The sequence below is a fragment of the Spermophilus citellus genome, assembly GCF_964194105.1.
Source record: "Spermophilus citellus genome assembly, chromosome: 7".
NCBI classification, from domain to species: domain Eukaryota; kingdom Metazoa; phylum Chordata; class Mammalia; order Rodentia; family Sciuridae; genus Spermophilus; species Spermophilus citellus.
Genome location: NC_138188.1, coordinates 138,564,343 through 138,580,766, shown reverse-complemented (window position 1 = coordinate 138,580,766; position 16,424 = coordinate 138,564,343). Strand labels below are relative to the sequence as shown.

The following is a 16,424-nucleotide window of genomic DNA, read 5'->3' as shown; positions in this document are numbered from 1 at the left end:
GATGAGGACAGATTGATACAAGGAAATAATGTCAAAGTGTAAACTTTAGTAATGCCTCTATGACAGTATAGATAGATATAAACATATATGTGTGTGTGTGTGTGTGCATATATATATTCTAAAGATACATAATTGCATGCTATAATCCAAAAGTCTATTCTAGAAGTTGGCAGTGATGTGGAAGGAGACATGGAAATGTATTCTAGCATCTAAATATGTTCTTAATGCTGGGACCTAAACCAATGTCACTAACTGCTCCTCCGACTCCACTTCTCTTACATCTTCTTTGCTTGATATTCAACACTACCACCTCTACCATGGCCCATTGCATCTCCATTATGACACCTCAGATGTTGCCTTCATTATTTTAGCTTTTTCCGAATCTATCAAAGTCCATGCTTTAGGAGTATAGCAAGTGTTCAAAGTTAGCCTCAGCAACTTAGCAAGACCCTGTCTCAAAATTTAAAAAAAAAGGGGGGCTGGGATGTGTCTCAGTGCTTAAGCACCCCTAGGTTCAATACCTGGTAGCAAAAAGAAAAAAGGAAAAAAAAAAGTTCCTGCCTTCTATGAGCTTACACTCCAACAAGATAAAGGGCATATTAAATGTGACCATATTTAAATCAATATGAACCAGACAAAGAAGTTTAGGAGACATTATACAGAAAGGAAAATCTTATGTAGAGATGTTATTTGCACTGACTCTCCAAGTAGAAAAGATCTTTAGAGACAAAGAATAAAAGGAAGACCATCTCAGGCTATGATAATGGCAAAAGCTACTAAATAAGGTCACCACTCTGCTCTTCTTTTAATAGTACAAAAAAACCAAAAGCAATGAAGGCTTTCAACATGACACCCTAACTGCTCTATCTTCTGGAAGGGCAGATGCAGGTCATTTTTTTTTTCATACTTGTTCATGCGAATGAAGCTTTAGTTTTACAGAGTGGCTGAGAAGCTGAAGGTATGGCTTTTTATTTTTGTGTTATTTGTGTATACTAGCTACTTTCCAAAGGTGCTGTGAATGTTGGATATTGGCAAAAAAGCACTTTGTAATATGTGTGTGGGGGGGTATGCTATGTGTACATACATTGATACACTCAAATACATATACATCATAAGCTTTAAACAGTAGCTCGGAAATGAGAACCAATTTGATTTCTAAAACAGTCTAATTTTTTTTTTTTTTTTTTTTTTTTTTTTTTTTTTTTTTTTTTTTTTTTTTTGCAGGGAGGTACTGGGACTTGAACTCAGGGGCACTCAACTACTGAGCCACATTCCCAGAGCTATTTTGTATTTTCTTTAGAGACAGTTATCACTGAGTTGTTTAACACCTTGCTTTTGCTGAGGCTGGCTTTGAACTTGCCATCCTTCTGCCTCAGCCTCTGAGTTGCTGGGATTATAGGCATGTGCCTCTGTGCCCAGCTACAACAGTCTAATTTTTACAAAATAATAACATATTGTGACAGTGTAGGTTATTTCTAATTTCTACTGTTTGTTTTATTTTCCTTAGGGGCTCTCTACTAGCAAGCCACCTCCCCAATCCCTGTTTACTTTTTATCTTGAGACAGGGTCTTGCTAAATTTCCCAGACTGCTCTTGAATTTCTGATCCTCCTGCCTTGGCCTCCTAAGTAGCTGGGATTATAGGCTCTACTAGTACTGTCTACTGGATTTATTTTGTTTCACATCCTAGAAGTATTGTGTTTGTATATGAACTACTACAGGTTAATTCGAAGAGCATTTACACAGTATATGAACATTAATTACTGACGTTTTTGATGACTTGATTAATATCATTAATCGTCATTACTCATCTGAGTCATGGTGCCTTTGATCCAGAAGATATTTAGAAACAGGGCATATGGAATAGGACAATGCAGGCTCATGGCATTTAGATATACCATCAGGAAACCTTAAATACCGCGGCAATGATGTCACTTATCTCTCTTCACCAGAGTAGAATACAACAACAGATCATGAGAAATGAATATGCCCAGGTTTCAGCAGAGTCCATTACCATATTAGACTTAGTTGTGCTCTGTTAACTCTGAACACTCAAAATACAGGCAAATGATTCGCTGAGTGCACTTTATTTCCAAATGTTGTCCAAATTAAAGAGATTATTTTAGCAAATGTTTCATTAGTGTTTGACTTAACAGACAAACGACTATTTTCCCTGTGAGCATGTTTTCATCAAAATGGAGAAGGAAACAGATGCTGTTTGATAGTTTTCAAATCTATACTAAAATTTCTCCCACCCTCAATGCATTTCAAATCCTTTAAAGGTGATCTTAAGAATGCCTATGCCTAAATTATACAGCTCAGTTCGCTTCAGAGCTTTCTTGCTATTTTATGTCAATTCTTTTTCACATATCATTCAAACAGGATTAAATTATACATGCTTTAAACATACAATGCGTAGAAGTAATAAGAGTCATTTCTGGCTTCCTGGAAAGATTAATTAAGTGTATCAGCTCTTTCCTGGAGAGAAAAAAGTAAATTTGGTTCTTTGATACAGGATTGAGCTACTCTTTCCAAAATGGGCTGAGAAAAGTATTGATCACAGGTAAGCCAATCTTGAAATTAGAATGTCTTGTTCATATTATGTAATTGAGGAAATTTGAAAAAAAAATGGCTGGCAAGAAATAACCCCTCCATTGTCTCATAGAATGTCTCAGATTTCTACTTTTCAATTCACTCCTTATGAATTTTCTAAGGACTCTAACATAATAACTTGCCAATTGTTAGCAGGGATTAGTGTATCTGAACCATTGGTATATCTGTTAACCTATAAGAGAGCAAGCTTCTCAAAGAGTAAATGAAAGCAAAGGTTTTAATTTGTTCAAGAAATAAAACAGTTGTAGCAAAGCTTCTTCTATAATATCCTGCATTGTTGCTCTGGTCAACTAAAAATAACTATATGGGTTGTTTTTTTTTTTTTTTTTTTTTTTTGTAAATTTGATAACAGGTGATACAAGGTTCTAGTATCATAAAATGGTAAAATAAACTAGGATTAAAGAAAAAACATGAGAAAAGTTTGGTTTAGAAAACAAATAGCTGATTTCTGCCCCTGGGAGAAGATAACTATTATTTGATCTTAAAAAGCAGAAAATCTCGAAACATTTATTTAGATCATAGTTTGTGAAGTGTTATATTGCACTTTTCAATAGGTAGGAAGTTGAGAATTGCAATGTAAGCTCTTTGAATTTCTAAGACAAATAATGACAAGGATCATACATATCATGAAAGATACTTCATGGTAGAAAGAGGCTGGGTATAAGTAAAATGCTCCAGTATTAACAAGTAATTCCAGCTTTATACATTAACTTGTGTCTATCACTGGGGCAAGTTACTTACTTTGGGAACATTCAGCAATTCATTTGCAAAATGATAATCAATGTCTATCTATCTATCTATCTTACACTATTATAATGAGACTGAAGAGGCATAATGTACACAATATGCACAATAACACTTTGGAAGTATTATTTGATGTCCCTCTTTGATTCTATGTCACATGTTATTGACTTATCATTTGATTTTTTTTTTTTGATGGTGGTACTAGGATTGAACCCAGAGGTGCTCTATCACCAAGCTACATCCCCTTTTATTTTTTGAGGAAAGATTTCACTAAGTTGCTCAGTCTGTCCTACCTCAGTCTCCCTAGTGACTAAAATTATAGAAATGAGCCACCATGCCAGGCTAACATTTTATATTTTAACATCTTTGAAATGGAAATATATATTATTCTCACTGTCTGTTGGTGACATCTCATGTGCATCTACAAAACGTAACCAATGGAGGTCAGAGCTTGGAAAAATTAAAATTCCAGAAAGAACAGCAGAGCACTATTAAGAAAGTCTCTACCAACAGCATTTTTTTTTTGATGGCACAAAGAATACAATTATGTTTAAAAACAGTAGACATTGATGAGTAAGTCAAAAAGTGGTCCTTAGAAGACAAACTCCATGTGAAAATGTCTTAAGAATACCTTTAAGACTGTCTTTTACTTATATTGTCTTTTTACTTTTACATCAGAGTGATATAAGATTAAAAATCTCTCTAAGAATAAGTTTAAGTGAACTTTTCAGTAAATATAAAAGTAGAATTATATGTGACAAGAAAATACTGTGTTATTGTTTAAATGATTGCAATCTCCTTTCTTAGGAGTCCATGAAAAAATTGGTGGTATGTTAGCAACAGAGAAAATTTGGTGCATAAATATACAATGCTATCATGAAACCTCTGGGCATCTAAAAGAATGTTGCACTAACAGTGAATTAGAAAAATGTATGTATTGATATTGATGGTAATGTTGGCACATTTCACAGCTGTGTCTAAGACTAATTTTGATACCATGGAAGAGACCATGGACATAACAACAACCACTACTACTAAAGACACCTGGAAAGTTCTGATGTGCATTAAGACCTTGGGATATTAGAAAATCAGGCTGTAAGCCATAGGAGGGATCTGAATCTGCTCCCTATTGATCAATACCATTCTAGCCCTATATATGAATACACTGAGAACCATGAAACTTCCTGGAAGGGTAATAACACCTGAAAAATAGGATTTAATAACAAGATGTTATAATTTGTGTATGAAAACTAATCAGCAATGACCATAAGAAGAAGAAATGTGGATAAACTCATCATACGTGATTTTGTTCAAAAATCATTTCCTCAAAGGAAGAAACTTTTCCTAGAATTCCCAAAATGTGAATGATGCTTCCTTTATCTCTAATACCCATCTTTACTATATCTTAATTTTAAAAAATCAAACAAAATATTAGCTATCTCTACTTGCAGGTTTTTTTTAAAATTTGATATCAAGAGAACTTGACCTAGTGTTTTTAGTAGGCAATTAGTAAATAACTGGTGAAAGAATAGGCATGTTTAATGTATTTTGTATACAAAAGCATAAGCACTAATTTACAAGCTGTTTGTAAATAAGATTAATGATGCTGTTACAGTGTCACAGTTTTTAATTGATGGGGTGTAGAAGGTAATGACTGTACCGGAGACATTAGTTTATTGATCTCCCACACCCATCTTACCCTTCTAGTTTTACTGACCCTATTCACAGACTTGGGAATGTCAATCCTTTGTACTAAGTGAACTTTTCCTCACCTCCACGGGGATGGCTGATGAGACCAATCTGGACACTTGCCCATAAAATAAGAATTCCATTGGCTGGACAAGGTTCAATCAAATTTTCTTTTTCAAGTACTAACCAATAAACAAGGTCTCAGTAAATAAAGAATCAAAGTGCATTATTGGTGGAGCACCAGGGTGAAAAGCTATGGTCTCCTAAGTACTGATGGGATAGCATTTCCTTCACTTCCATGAGTTTTATACCTTAAAAATTATTATTTTTAAGTAAATTGGCATTAGCCTCACTTTCTTACAACCCAAAGAGCCTATTCCAAGAAAAAGTATATTTTTTGTACTCCAACAAGATCAATATGTAGTATACTAACTAACAGTGTTAGTCAACTTTCCAAGAGCTAGAATACAATGAAACAAGTTTAATGCAAAATTTACCCAATTTAATGGTCCTTAGGTGAGTTATTGTTTATATTACAATCTAAAATAATACTTGCTTTGCTTTAGAAACCTTAGATCTTCTTCTCTCTACTGGATACTTGACTTTGCATTCCCCCTTGATTTTGACCCCATGTTTAGCTCCAAATGAAATTCTTCTCTTGCCATCAGACAGTCCCGATCCTCATATATACATACCAGCTCCACTATGGCTCCACACCATGGTTTACTCCTTAGGTCTCCCCTGGGGAAAGCTTGGAAGAATAGAAAGTATGGGCGTGAATAGAAATGAACTGAGCGGTTCATTTACCTGCAGGAGGGAATATGTATCAAGCATTCTTGAAATGTTATTAATGGCTTTAAAATATAAAGGTAAACCAAACAAACTGCAATAGCAACAACCCCCTCCACATACACAGAAAATAACAACAACAATAACAACAAAAAGAACAAAATGAATCCTAGATGAAAGGGGAAATATATTAAGTCAAACTATTTTACGTTATTTATTAATTTTAGTATAAATGTTTTCATGATTTCTTCAAATTTTAGTATATTAATTAAAATGTAATTAAAACTCAGAAATAAACCTTTTGCCACTGTGACAGATACTGCAGAATGACATACTGAACAACTATCAGAGCTCTTTTTTTTTTTAAGAGAGAGAGAGAGAGAGAGAGAGAGAGAGAGAGAGAGAAGAGAGAGAATTTTAATATTTATTTTTCAGTTTTTGGCGGACACAACATAATTGTTTGTATGTGGTGCTGAGGATCGAACCCGGGCCGCACGCATGCCAGGCGAGCGCGCTACCGCTTGAGCCACATCCCCAGCCCATCAAAGCTCTTCTTATCATGCTTTCCTGGTTCTTAGAGGCTGGCAAACTGAATGTTACATACAATCCTCACACTTAGTTGAAACTAAGATTTTTTTCAGGGAAACTGATTTCCTTCAACCAGAGGCACATACATAAGAGTGTGAGGCAGAATCTGTAGTGCTGTTTGGCAAGTAAGATGGTTGAAGTTTGGGGTTCTATTGAATTGTAATGCAAGTCTCAGTGTCTGTATCTTCATTAGTTCTAGGTGACACATGGTTGGTGGAGTTTCTACTGGACAGACCCTTTCTGTAGCTAGACTTTTCTCCCGTGTTTAGTACAAGCCTGATTGTTGGGTCCCAGCAAAGTTATATATCTATGATGTTATAATAATCCCATTTCGGTTTTAAACTATCTAGAAGGAATTTTTTTTCTTACAGCCAAGAACCATGGCCAATGTAGTAACTGGTACCAGAAATGGGATGCTTCATGGTACAAATACCACTGATTTAGTGGAAACAGTTGGGCAGAACATGATGAAGGTCCCACTTTTTATGTGGTAGGTAGTAAAATATTTAGTTAGGCTCTTACTTGCTTACCTTGAAAAACAGGCTGAAAGATGCTATAATGCTAAGGAAAATAGTAGAAAAAATTTGTAATGTTGGTAGGTGGGAGTTCACATTTGCTATTTTCAGCAGAATCGTATGAGTTAGATGAACTCTTACTATCCTAGAAGCAGAGGTGGAAGGAAGCAAAGATTGGCAAAGGAAGGTATTCTTCCTGCTAACTATTCTGATGGAGAGTCCAGTGATTTGGGCCTTGCGATGTTAAAAGTTATCTGCTCTGTACCTAAAATTGAAGACATTTTGAGCTGTGGCCATGAAACTGCAGGCTTAGCAGGAGGTAAGACTCTTGCCTTGTCATAAAGCAGCAGTGATATTGCTGGCAGGAGGTGATAAATTGTATTGCCTCCCCCCGAAGCCTATTATTTCAGATGATCTCAAGGTAGCCACCATTAATTTAAGGTCCAGAAGGATGGGCGGAGTACAGAAACTATTAAATAAAAACTGAGAATCTACAGGCTTCAAAACCATGTCTGGCAAGCCTTGCAACAATGGTAGCTTGTACATGGAATGAAATGGAAACAAATCAAGCTTGCTACATGCTTGAAGATATTAGCTTCTCTGAGAAATCTCAAACTTTGTCTGCAACGGTTGGTGATTGTTAAAACAATCCTGTGTTGCAATATTTCAAAATCCTTGAAGAAAGTTATCCTCTCCTGTGCCTACCTTCAATATATTTACTGAGTCAAACTGTCAAGTTGAACTTCCCAAGGGCAGATCCAAGAATGACAATGGGAAGGCAAAAAGAGAACATTGAAGAGAAAAATATCAAGGTCTACCAGTTTGGTCAACCAAAGAAATTCATGCAACGCTAGGACAGAGAGTCCTGGGCTGTTCCTGCTTAGTAGGTTTGATAATTATTTTGAAATGGTGATTAGTTTCTCCCTTTCCCAAATGGACAGATTTAATGTAATGATTCTGTTCCTTCTTCACAACTGAAAATCTAAGTGTGCTCATGGCTGAAAAAAAAGGTAGTTTATTGGTTGCCAGTCTACAAGGAACCTCAATCTGGGCGTCTTGGAGAGGACTGCATAAAGCACTCAGGAATCTTGGGCAGTAGATTTGATGATATATTGGGAGAGACTTAGATCTTCTTCCCTTGGAGAGGGCAGTGAACCTCTTCCATGTACAAAAACATTGTATGTTCATTTGAGAAACCAAAGAGGGAGGACAGAGCACCAAATGCTAATAGTCTTTATTTTGTTTTGTTGGTAGGGGAGATTGAACTCAGGGGTGCTGTACCATTGTACCACATCTGGAGGCTTTTCTATTTTGAAACAGGGTTTTACTAAGTTGCTTAGGGACTCACTAAGGCTGAGGCTGACTTTGAACTCAAGATCCTCCTGCCTCAGACTCCCAAGCTGCTGGGATTACAGGTGTGTGCCACCATGCCCAGCTTTTTCATATTCTTGATGGTATTCATTAAAGCTCAGATGCTTTATGTTTAAGTCCAGTATACCTATTTTTTTTTCTTTTGCCACTTGTGCTTTTGGTGTCATATCACAGAAGATTTTGCCCACAAGGTAATGAGGACTTACTGCTATATATTCTTCAAAGAGTTTTCTAGTTCTTATATTTGGATTTCTGCTCCATTTTGAGCAAATGTTTGTACATGGTAGGAAGGACTACAGTGGTTTTGTTCTTTTACATGCATGTAACCAGTTATCCCCGCATCATTTGTTATAAAGCCTACTCTTTCCCTATTGAATTGTATAGAAGTTAGGGACTGTGAGTGCACAGTTCTGTGTGCTCAAGAATATGTATATGTGTATTGAGGGTAAAGATAATTTTGGCTTGATGTTGTGAAAAAATATGTAAAATTTGTATGTTTCTTAAACAAATCTAAAATAGGTATGTCAGTGTCTCTATTTTTCAGTCAAACAATTTCACAAATAGTTAACATATACATTATCTTTCTCTATAGCTGTCTTCTTTATAGAACTCTGAGTAATTTGGAAATGCAGACATGTACTTTGCTTTAGTTGAAGACTATCTGAAAATAATCTTCAAAAATTAACAGGATCATGCTTTTACTGAATTGATTCGTTATATATATATATATATATATATATATATATATATATATATATATATATTGTTGAAATCACACACCAAAAAAACTTTGATATTCGTTTTCAATTTTTTTTTTTTGTAGGGGATGTTAATAGGGATTGAACTCAGGGGCACTCAACCACTGAGCCACATCCTCAGCCCTATTTTGTATTTTATTTAGAGACAGGTTCTCACTGAGTTGCTTAGTGAATCACTTTTACTGAGGTTGACTGAATTTTCCATCCTCCTGCCTCAGCCTCCTAAAGGGCTGGGATTACAGGCATCTGCCACTGTGCCTGGCTTGTATTCATTTTTGACAAGACTACTTAATGAGAGGTACATGCTTCATTTCTACATAGAAGGTTAAGGTCCATGTAATATTTATGTTCACTGGTTTGGACATGTTAAACTGATATGTCATCAGAATTGACAGTTTTTCCATGCTTCATTGGGATCTCTTGGCTTTTTGAGCTCCTTAACCATTCTGGATATTTCCTTGTTTTGAGAAGGAATGAGAAGACGTTTGCATTTCATTGAAATATCTGGTTTTTTTTAAAAAAAGTATTTTTTTCTTTTTTGCAACTTTGAACTGTTCATATGCAATCATTTTCAGACTTTTTTTTTTTTTTTTTTTAAGATCTAGTTCTAGTTTTCAGGATTTGTTTTAGTGTGGAAATTGAGTACCCTGGTTTTGCCAGTCCTTGGCATTCAAGTCCTGCTGAAAATAAAAAGGCTCCAATCTCATTAGGGAAATTACACAATAACCTGCAGAGCATGTGTTTAAATATCTTCATTTCAGTTCCTTAAACCTTTCTCAGTACTGAGAGAGCTGCATGTGCCTTACTGCTATAGCTTCAGATAGGTGACTGCCTCAAACAAAGGCCGGGGTGGATTTTTGTTGTTCACAATAAGTGGCATGAAGGAATTAAAAAGCAATTAGCTGGGCTTCTACAACTCGAAAGATGCTCAACAGTAACTAGCATAGAGGTAGTTTTGTGTTTTAGGACTTTTTTTTTTTTAAAGCTTATTCAACCCAAAATTTATAGCATTTTATTTCTGCCATAAAGACAGTTTACATTTACAGTCCACCACCAGAGTTAATAGAGATGGGAGTAGTTGTAACTACAGTATGGTTAATGAAGACACAGTACATAAAATGTAAACTTTGCTGATTCTCTAATTGGTATAAAAGCCTACATATAGTAGTAGGGCACTCGCCTAACATGTGTGAGGCCCTGAGTTCGATCCTCAGTGCCACATAAAAAATAAATTAAAATAAAGGTATTGTGTCCAATTGTAAGGGTCCAGCGAACGTCGGAGGAAGAGACCACCAAGAGATCGATTCATGCAACAGCAAAAGGGCATTTATTGAGGATCCAATCCAGTGTGCTGGGGCTCCAGGCTCACTCAAGAAGGGAGAGCGGCTAAGAGGCCCGAGCAGGGGTTGAGCAGTGCTTAAGTACACTTTTTGGGGAGGGCGGGGGCTTTGCATACATCAGAGCAAATCATCATGAGGCGCGGGAAAATTGAACAACAACTCTCAAACACGATTCATTGGCGGGAACAGGTCAGGCGGGGGTGATAGGTCAGTCCTAAACGGGGGGGGGGGGGGGGGGTACATTCAAACTGATTGGTTTGGGCCCTGAATGCCTACGTGCCAAACTGCACAGGGTCCAGGTTATTTAACAACTAAATGGTCAGTACCGGGCATTGTCTTAACTGCCGCAGGAATTTCAGGTTCTGTGTGCAGTTCAGAAACTTTACAATACCTAGTCCTTTACATTTTAACTCAGGCTTTGCAGTTTAGAAACTTTACCCTTTCACAATTTAACTAAAAAATAAATATTAAAAAAGTGTGGTCTTTTTAACATAGTATAGTAAACACTGGTTTTGGACACCAAATTTACTTTATAAGATTCAGATTTCATTTTTAAAAAATTTTGACTATCCCATTTCAGATTTCATATATTCTTTATATTATTTGGAGCTGCACTACTCAATATGGTAGTCAGCAAGCACATGTAGCTTCTGAGTACTTGCATACTAGTCTAAATCAAGATGTTCTGAGTATAAAAGACACTGGATTTTGAAGATTTAGTCTTCTAAAGAATAAAATAATGTAAAATATCCAATTAACTATTTGTATGTTATAAACACATTGAAACATTTTGACTATATTAATTAAAATACACTATTCAGATTAACACTACCTATTTCTTTGGACTTTATAAATGTGGCAACAAGAAAATTTTAAATGATGCATGTAGCTCATACTTGTGGTTCACTTTGTTTTTATTGAGCAGAACTACTCAAGAGACTAATGATAGCATAAGTATTATGGGGTTACTGGGGTTCCATTTGCATACAATCAATTATATACATATTTTACCCTCAGGTGTCATGGTTCACTCTACAGTGTATAATGTGGGTTCAATCATTTTCAATGCATATTTTTATTTTCTCATACCTTTCTACTGTTCAATGGTCTATTTTCTGTCTAGAGAACCCCTTTTCCACTTTGTCTACTTGGCAAATTCTTACCTTTTAATAGCCAGCTAAAGCATTATTTTCTCTATAAAATGTTTTCTGAATTCCTTCTCTGCTGAGAGCCATTGCCAAGTAGGAATGACGCATGGCATGACCCAGGTCATTTGCAGTGACATTGCATGTAAGGTGACCTTGCTCAAGGACCAGCACGGATCCGGGTTTAGGGCGGATCAGGGTTTAGGGCACTCCTTGGGTTTAGGGTGCTCCTTGGGTTTAGGGTGGTTCCAGGTTTAAGGTGTATCCTGCTGGGAATAGGGCGTATCCTGCTGCCTCAGGCGTGCCGCTCCTTGAGTTCCAGTTGAGTTCTCACGGGATTCAGAGAGTATTTTGGGATACAGAGCCCAGTGGGGGGTGTGGATTTCCCCAGAACGTGTGTGTAGAGTGCCGGTGACAGTTCGAGAATAAAGAGTTGCTGTTTGAATCTACAAGGTATGTGGTGGCTCGTGATTTTGTGCCCAGCCAGACTGCAGCACTTCTCCCCACATCCATACTCCAAATAGCAATACCCTGTCCTCAGGGCTGACAGCATCTTGGCCAATATCTACTGAATATCTCCGGTTACAGGGATATATGGTTGGAGATATCCAAAAGTGAATAAGAGAGAAATGGCCCCTGTGCCTGTACCACTCACATTTTAGAGTGGGATGGGATACTGACAAGTAAATACAGTTTCAAATGGTAAGGAAAATGCCATACAGGAGAGACTTAGAAAACACATCCAAAGTATATCTTTCTCAGACTCTTTGTGACAGGCATACTGAACCTGAACTGCTGAGGGCCATTGCCAAGTAGGAATGACACATCGAAATTTCCTTGCCAGCGTACCCCATGTTAAATGGACTTGCCTTGGAAATTCGCTGTGACATTGCATGTGTGTTTGAGAAAGGTGACCCTGATCAAGGACGAGGGTGGATCCAGGTTTAGGGTATATCCTGCAGGTTTTAGGAAGTATCCCGGTTTAGGATAATTTGGGTTTAGGGCGTTCCCGGTTTAGGACAATCTGGATTTAAGGCAGTTCCAGGTTTAAGGTTATTGCTGCTGGGAATAGGGCGTATCCTGCTGCCTGAGTTTCCGTTGAGTTCTCGTGGAATTGAGAAAGTATTTGGGATGTGAATTGTGCGGCAGAACGTGAATTTCCCCAGAACGTGTTTGGTGTGAGTTCGGGAATAAAGAATTGCTGTTTGAATCTACAAAGCTGTGAGTGGCTCGTGATCTTGTGCCCAGCCAGACTGCGGCACTGAACTACATAGCATCTGATCTCACAGAAACCACAGGCTTATAACAGTACTCACATATTTAAGTATACAAACTGAGTGGCATCTTTTTCACATCACAAATGGTTCAAATGGGAGTTGGTTTCAAAATACAAACTACTCTCTAGGCATTCTTATACTACATATATGTCTAAATATCTTTGCAGTGATTCTCTTAGGCTGGAAATTTAGATATTGATTTAAAAAACAAACAAGGTCAAAACAGTCTCTACACAATTAACATGATTAAATTAAGATAAACTCTGCAAGGGGTATACAATTTACTTAACACTAATGTACTATCAAAAAGAGCTCAGGATTTCAATGATTGTATTTCTGAGAGGTTGAGAAGATAAATTAATAAGTGAGCAGCTTTGGTAAGCCATCTAACATATGGCAGTGGATTTTTAACACTAATGTTGGAAGGCGGTACCAATACTTGGCTTGGTGGGCAATCTCAATGATCCAAAAGTAGGTTAAGAGGCAAGAATGCTCTTAAAATCAACATTTGAGAGTCCAAATAGTCATCCCAATGTCTATGCACCAAGCAAGGTGCATGCACCTTGCTCTTTGGTGAGCACTTCATTCCCTTACATGGAATCCATTCATTTTACTTTAGATAGAATGTGACAAGTGAGGCTATCTGTATTATCAGAGTAGAAGCTGCAAATGCTAAATGCAACAATATTGTTAACAGAGAAAGGACAGCAGATTGTCAGTCAAGGGGTGGAGATGGGGAAGAACTACAAATGGCAAAGATCATCAGTAAGTTACAGCATCTTGGAGTTCTTCAGTGAAGCAATTTATAGCTTATATACCGCCTGGGAAAATCCTTCACACTTGTGAAGAAGCCTGATATAAAATAGGAAATCAAAGTATTTCTTGAGTCCACGATAGCCTTTAATTACTTTTAATGAAATTAACACTGATTTTTCAAGAAAATGCTAAATAAAATCCAATACACTGTGTAAGAAAATGTTAACATTTATATCTTTGTATAATGGTTAAGCTTTTTTTTTTAAAAAAAAGTTTGAGACCCCCATCCCAGAGGGCCGAGTTCTAATAATGCTGATCATTTAATTGGGCTAGTTTGCTTTTTATCAATCCTAAATAAATGACACACTATAGAACAGCAGCCTTTACTAATTTGCCTTAAGCAGATTTCGAACTGTGATATATGCAAATATGCTATTATATGAGGTTTAGACTATATTAGATGGCAACAGATTGCATAATTGAATCACTAGGATGATGTAAAAAAAGTGTTTAAAAATGTGCCATCACTATTAAGTAAACTATACCTACCATGTGCCCAGCACTGTGCTAGCTAAACTAAATTTATGAAGAATTAATTTGAAAAACTGCTTTCATGATTGAGAAAGCATTCCAAAAATCATTCATATTTTTAGAGGTTAAGTGAAATGTTTAATGCACAATACAGCCATTACATAACAGGCATAGAATACAGTTTTATGACTGGATAATTTTTGTTTTTTAAGTGCACTAGCAACTCTTTATTTCCGAATGCTACCAAATGCTTAAGGATATGAACACCTATTAAGAATGGAGCGCCTCATCCACTCGTTTGTCTCCTCTAGTGAGTGTTTTAACACAGGCATGCCATTTCAGAGTTTGGGGTGAGACTAAGCCGTACTTTATCGTTTTGGTGTCAAGCAAAAACAATTTCGGCAACGGAACTCATTTCCCCGGGTAATTTTTTTCATGGCGAGCTACCAAATGCTAGATGTTAGCGTCAAAAAGAAACCTGACATCTGGGAGGTGTTGGGGGGTGGTGTTAATAGTTCTACTTAGATTTTCGGGGGGCGCTGAGGATAAGATTTTTAAAACTGCAAATACAAGGAGAAGAGGAAATTATGGTTTCTTTAAGATTCTCTCCTCCCTCCACTTTCTCGCTTCACCAATCCGTAGCCCCCTCTCCCCCCAATTTAGAGGCGGGTTCAGCGAGATCAGGCTGCAGGAAACCTAGAGGCTTCTTCGCAGCGCCCACGCCCCGGCCTCGTGATGTAATTGTTATTTCTTACTCGGATACCGAACCGAGGAGAGCTGCTGAAAAAGTAGCAGCCCTGTTCCTTTTGCCTTGTCTAGTTGGGTCAGATCCTTCCCGGGGATGGTGTAGATTGGCTGGCAGACTCCGCTGGAGGTTTCGCAGTGACAAAGCAGCAGAAGATAAACCCTGCTCCTGGGTCCTACGTCCGTCCAGGGAGCTTGAGCGGGCGCTCCTCAGGTCTCCTTCCTAGTTTTCCTCTCCGAGTACTCCACGTTTTTTACTGGGTGCCTACCCGGTGCTGTACGTGGGGACAGAGTGACCTAGCGTTATAGTGCCCGTGTACCCCAAGAATAAAGCAGGACACAGATTACAAGAAGAGGGATTTTTGTGGTGGGTGAAAGGGAGCCAAGAGAACGCGTGCTGTGGGGTGAAATGGGAGGAGGGAGACACTTAAGGCGCCAGCACCCAGGCGGGGAGGGAACCTGGAGCGTCTAGGGAGCCCAGATCCCGTGCCGAGCTCCAAACGCGTGCCTTGGGGCTTGGGTAAGGAGAACGATCGCTGGCCCCCAGGGAGGAGCTGTCCAGGCGGCTGGACAGAGCCAGGACCCAAAGAGGACGGCTCGGGCGCGCCAAGCACCCACCTCTCCCGGCCAACTCGGTCCCTTCGCTGCCTCTGGGCCCTGAAACCATGGCCAGCCATCCGTGGGGCGGGCGAGAAAGAAGAGGGAGAAAAAAAAAAAACACAACACAAGGGGTTCCCCAGCTCACGCGAGCTGCTGGGACTCGAGAGGCTTCCTCCGGCCTGGGTGACAATGGGAGGGAGGGGAAAAAAAGGGTTAAGAAACTTGGCTGAAGACCTGAATGGCGTGGAGCGGCGAGGGGAGGGACTGGGCCGCGGCGGACTTAGCGGCGGAGGGAGGAGCGCGGCTGCGGGCGGGCGGCGAGCGAGGCGCTCAAAGTCAGCCTCGCAGACATTGCAGCAGAGCCCCGAACTCGGGAGGCGGCGGCGGCGGCGGCGGCGGCGGCGGCGGCGGAGGCGGAGGCGAAGGAGGAGGAGGAGGAAGAGGAGGAGGAGGAGGAGGAGGCGGCGGCTGCGAAGGCGGAGGGACGACCCGGCCCCACACCCGCCCGCCCGCGCGCACCCGCCAGTGGCCTCGCGTCCGCTGCTGCGCTCGGTAGCGCAGCTAGTCGGAGCGAAGAGCTAGCCGGGCCGCGGGGAAGGACGGGGCGGCGGGGCGCCTTCGTGGAGTGAGTCTGACGGAGCCGGAGGCTTGGAGCCGCGGCGGCCTCGGGTGAGTGGCGACCGCGACCGGGGGGCGGGGGACTCGGAGGAGCGGCCGCCGGCGCAGCCGGAAACGGCCTGGGAGCGCGGCCCGCGGCGGCGCTGGCGTTGGCCGGCAGGGCCGCGGGGGCGTCGGGGCGGCGAGGGCAGCGCGGCCCGCGAGGGGACCGAACGCTGGCGGCGGGGAGGGCTCGGCGGCGGGGAGGGCTCGGCGGGGGCGAGGAATCGTTGGCGGGGAAATCCCGCCTCTCCTCCCGGGTCCTAATCACCCCGGGAACTCGGGGTCCGGGCAGCGGCGCCGCAAGTT

General features: G+C 39.9%; 1 protein-coding gene across 6 annotated transcripts in view; it reads left to right on the top strand.

Annotated features, from left to right (window-relative positions):
* Nucleotides 1–15,909: 15,909 nt before the first annotated feature.
* Nucleotides 15,910–16,424, top strand: part of NRIP1 (nuclear receptor interacting protein 1) — an 81,877-nt gene continuing 81,362 nt past the window's right edge. For 4 of the 6 annotated variants that reach the window (XM_081300699.1, XM_081300700.1, XM_081300701.1 and 1 more), the window contains exon 1: nt 15,918–16,127. The gene's annotated coding sequence lies outside the window, so the exon portion shown is untranslated. Of the gene's footprint in view, nt 16,128–16,424 lie in introns of all 6 variants that reach the window. The other 2 variants (XR_014022887.1, XR_014022888.1) reach the window with 1 other exon arrangement.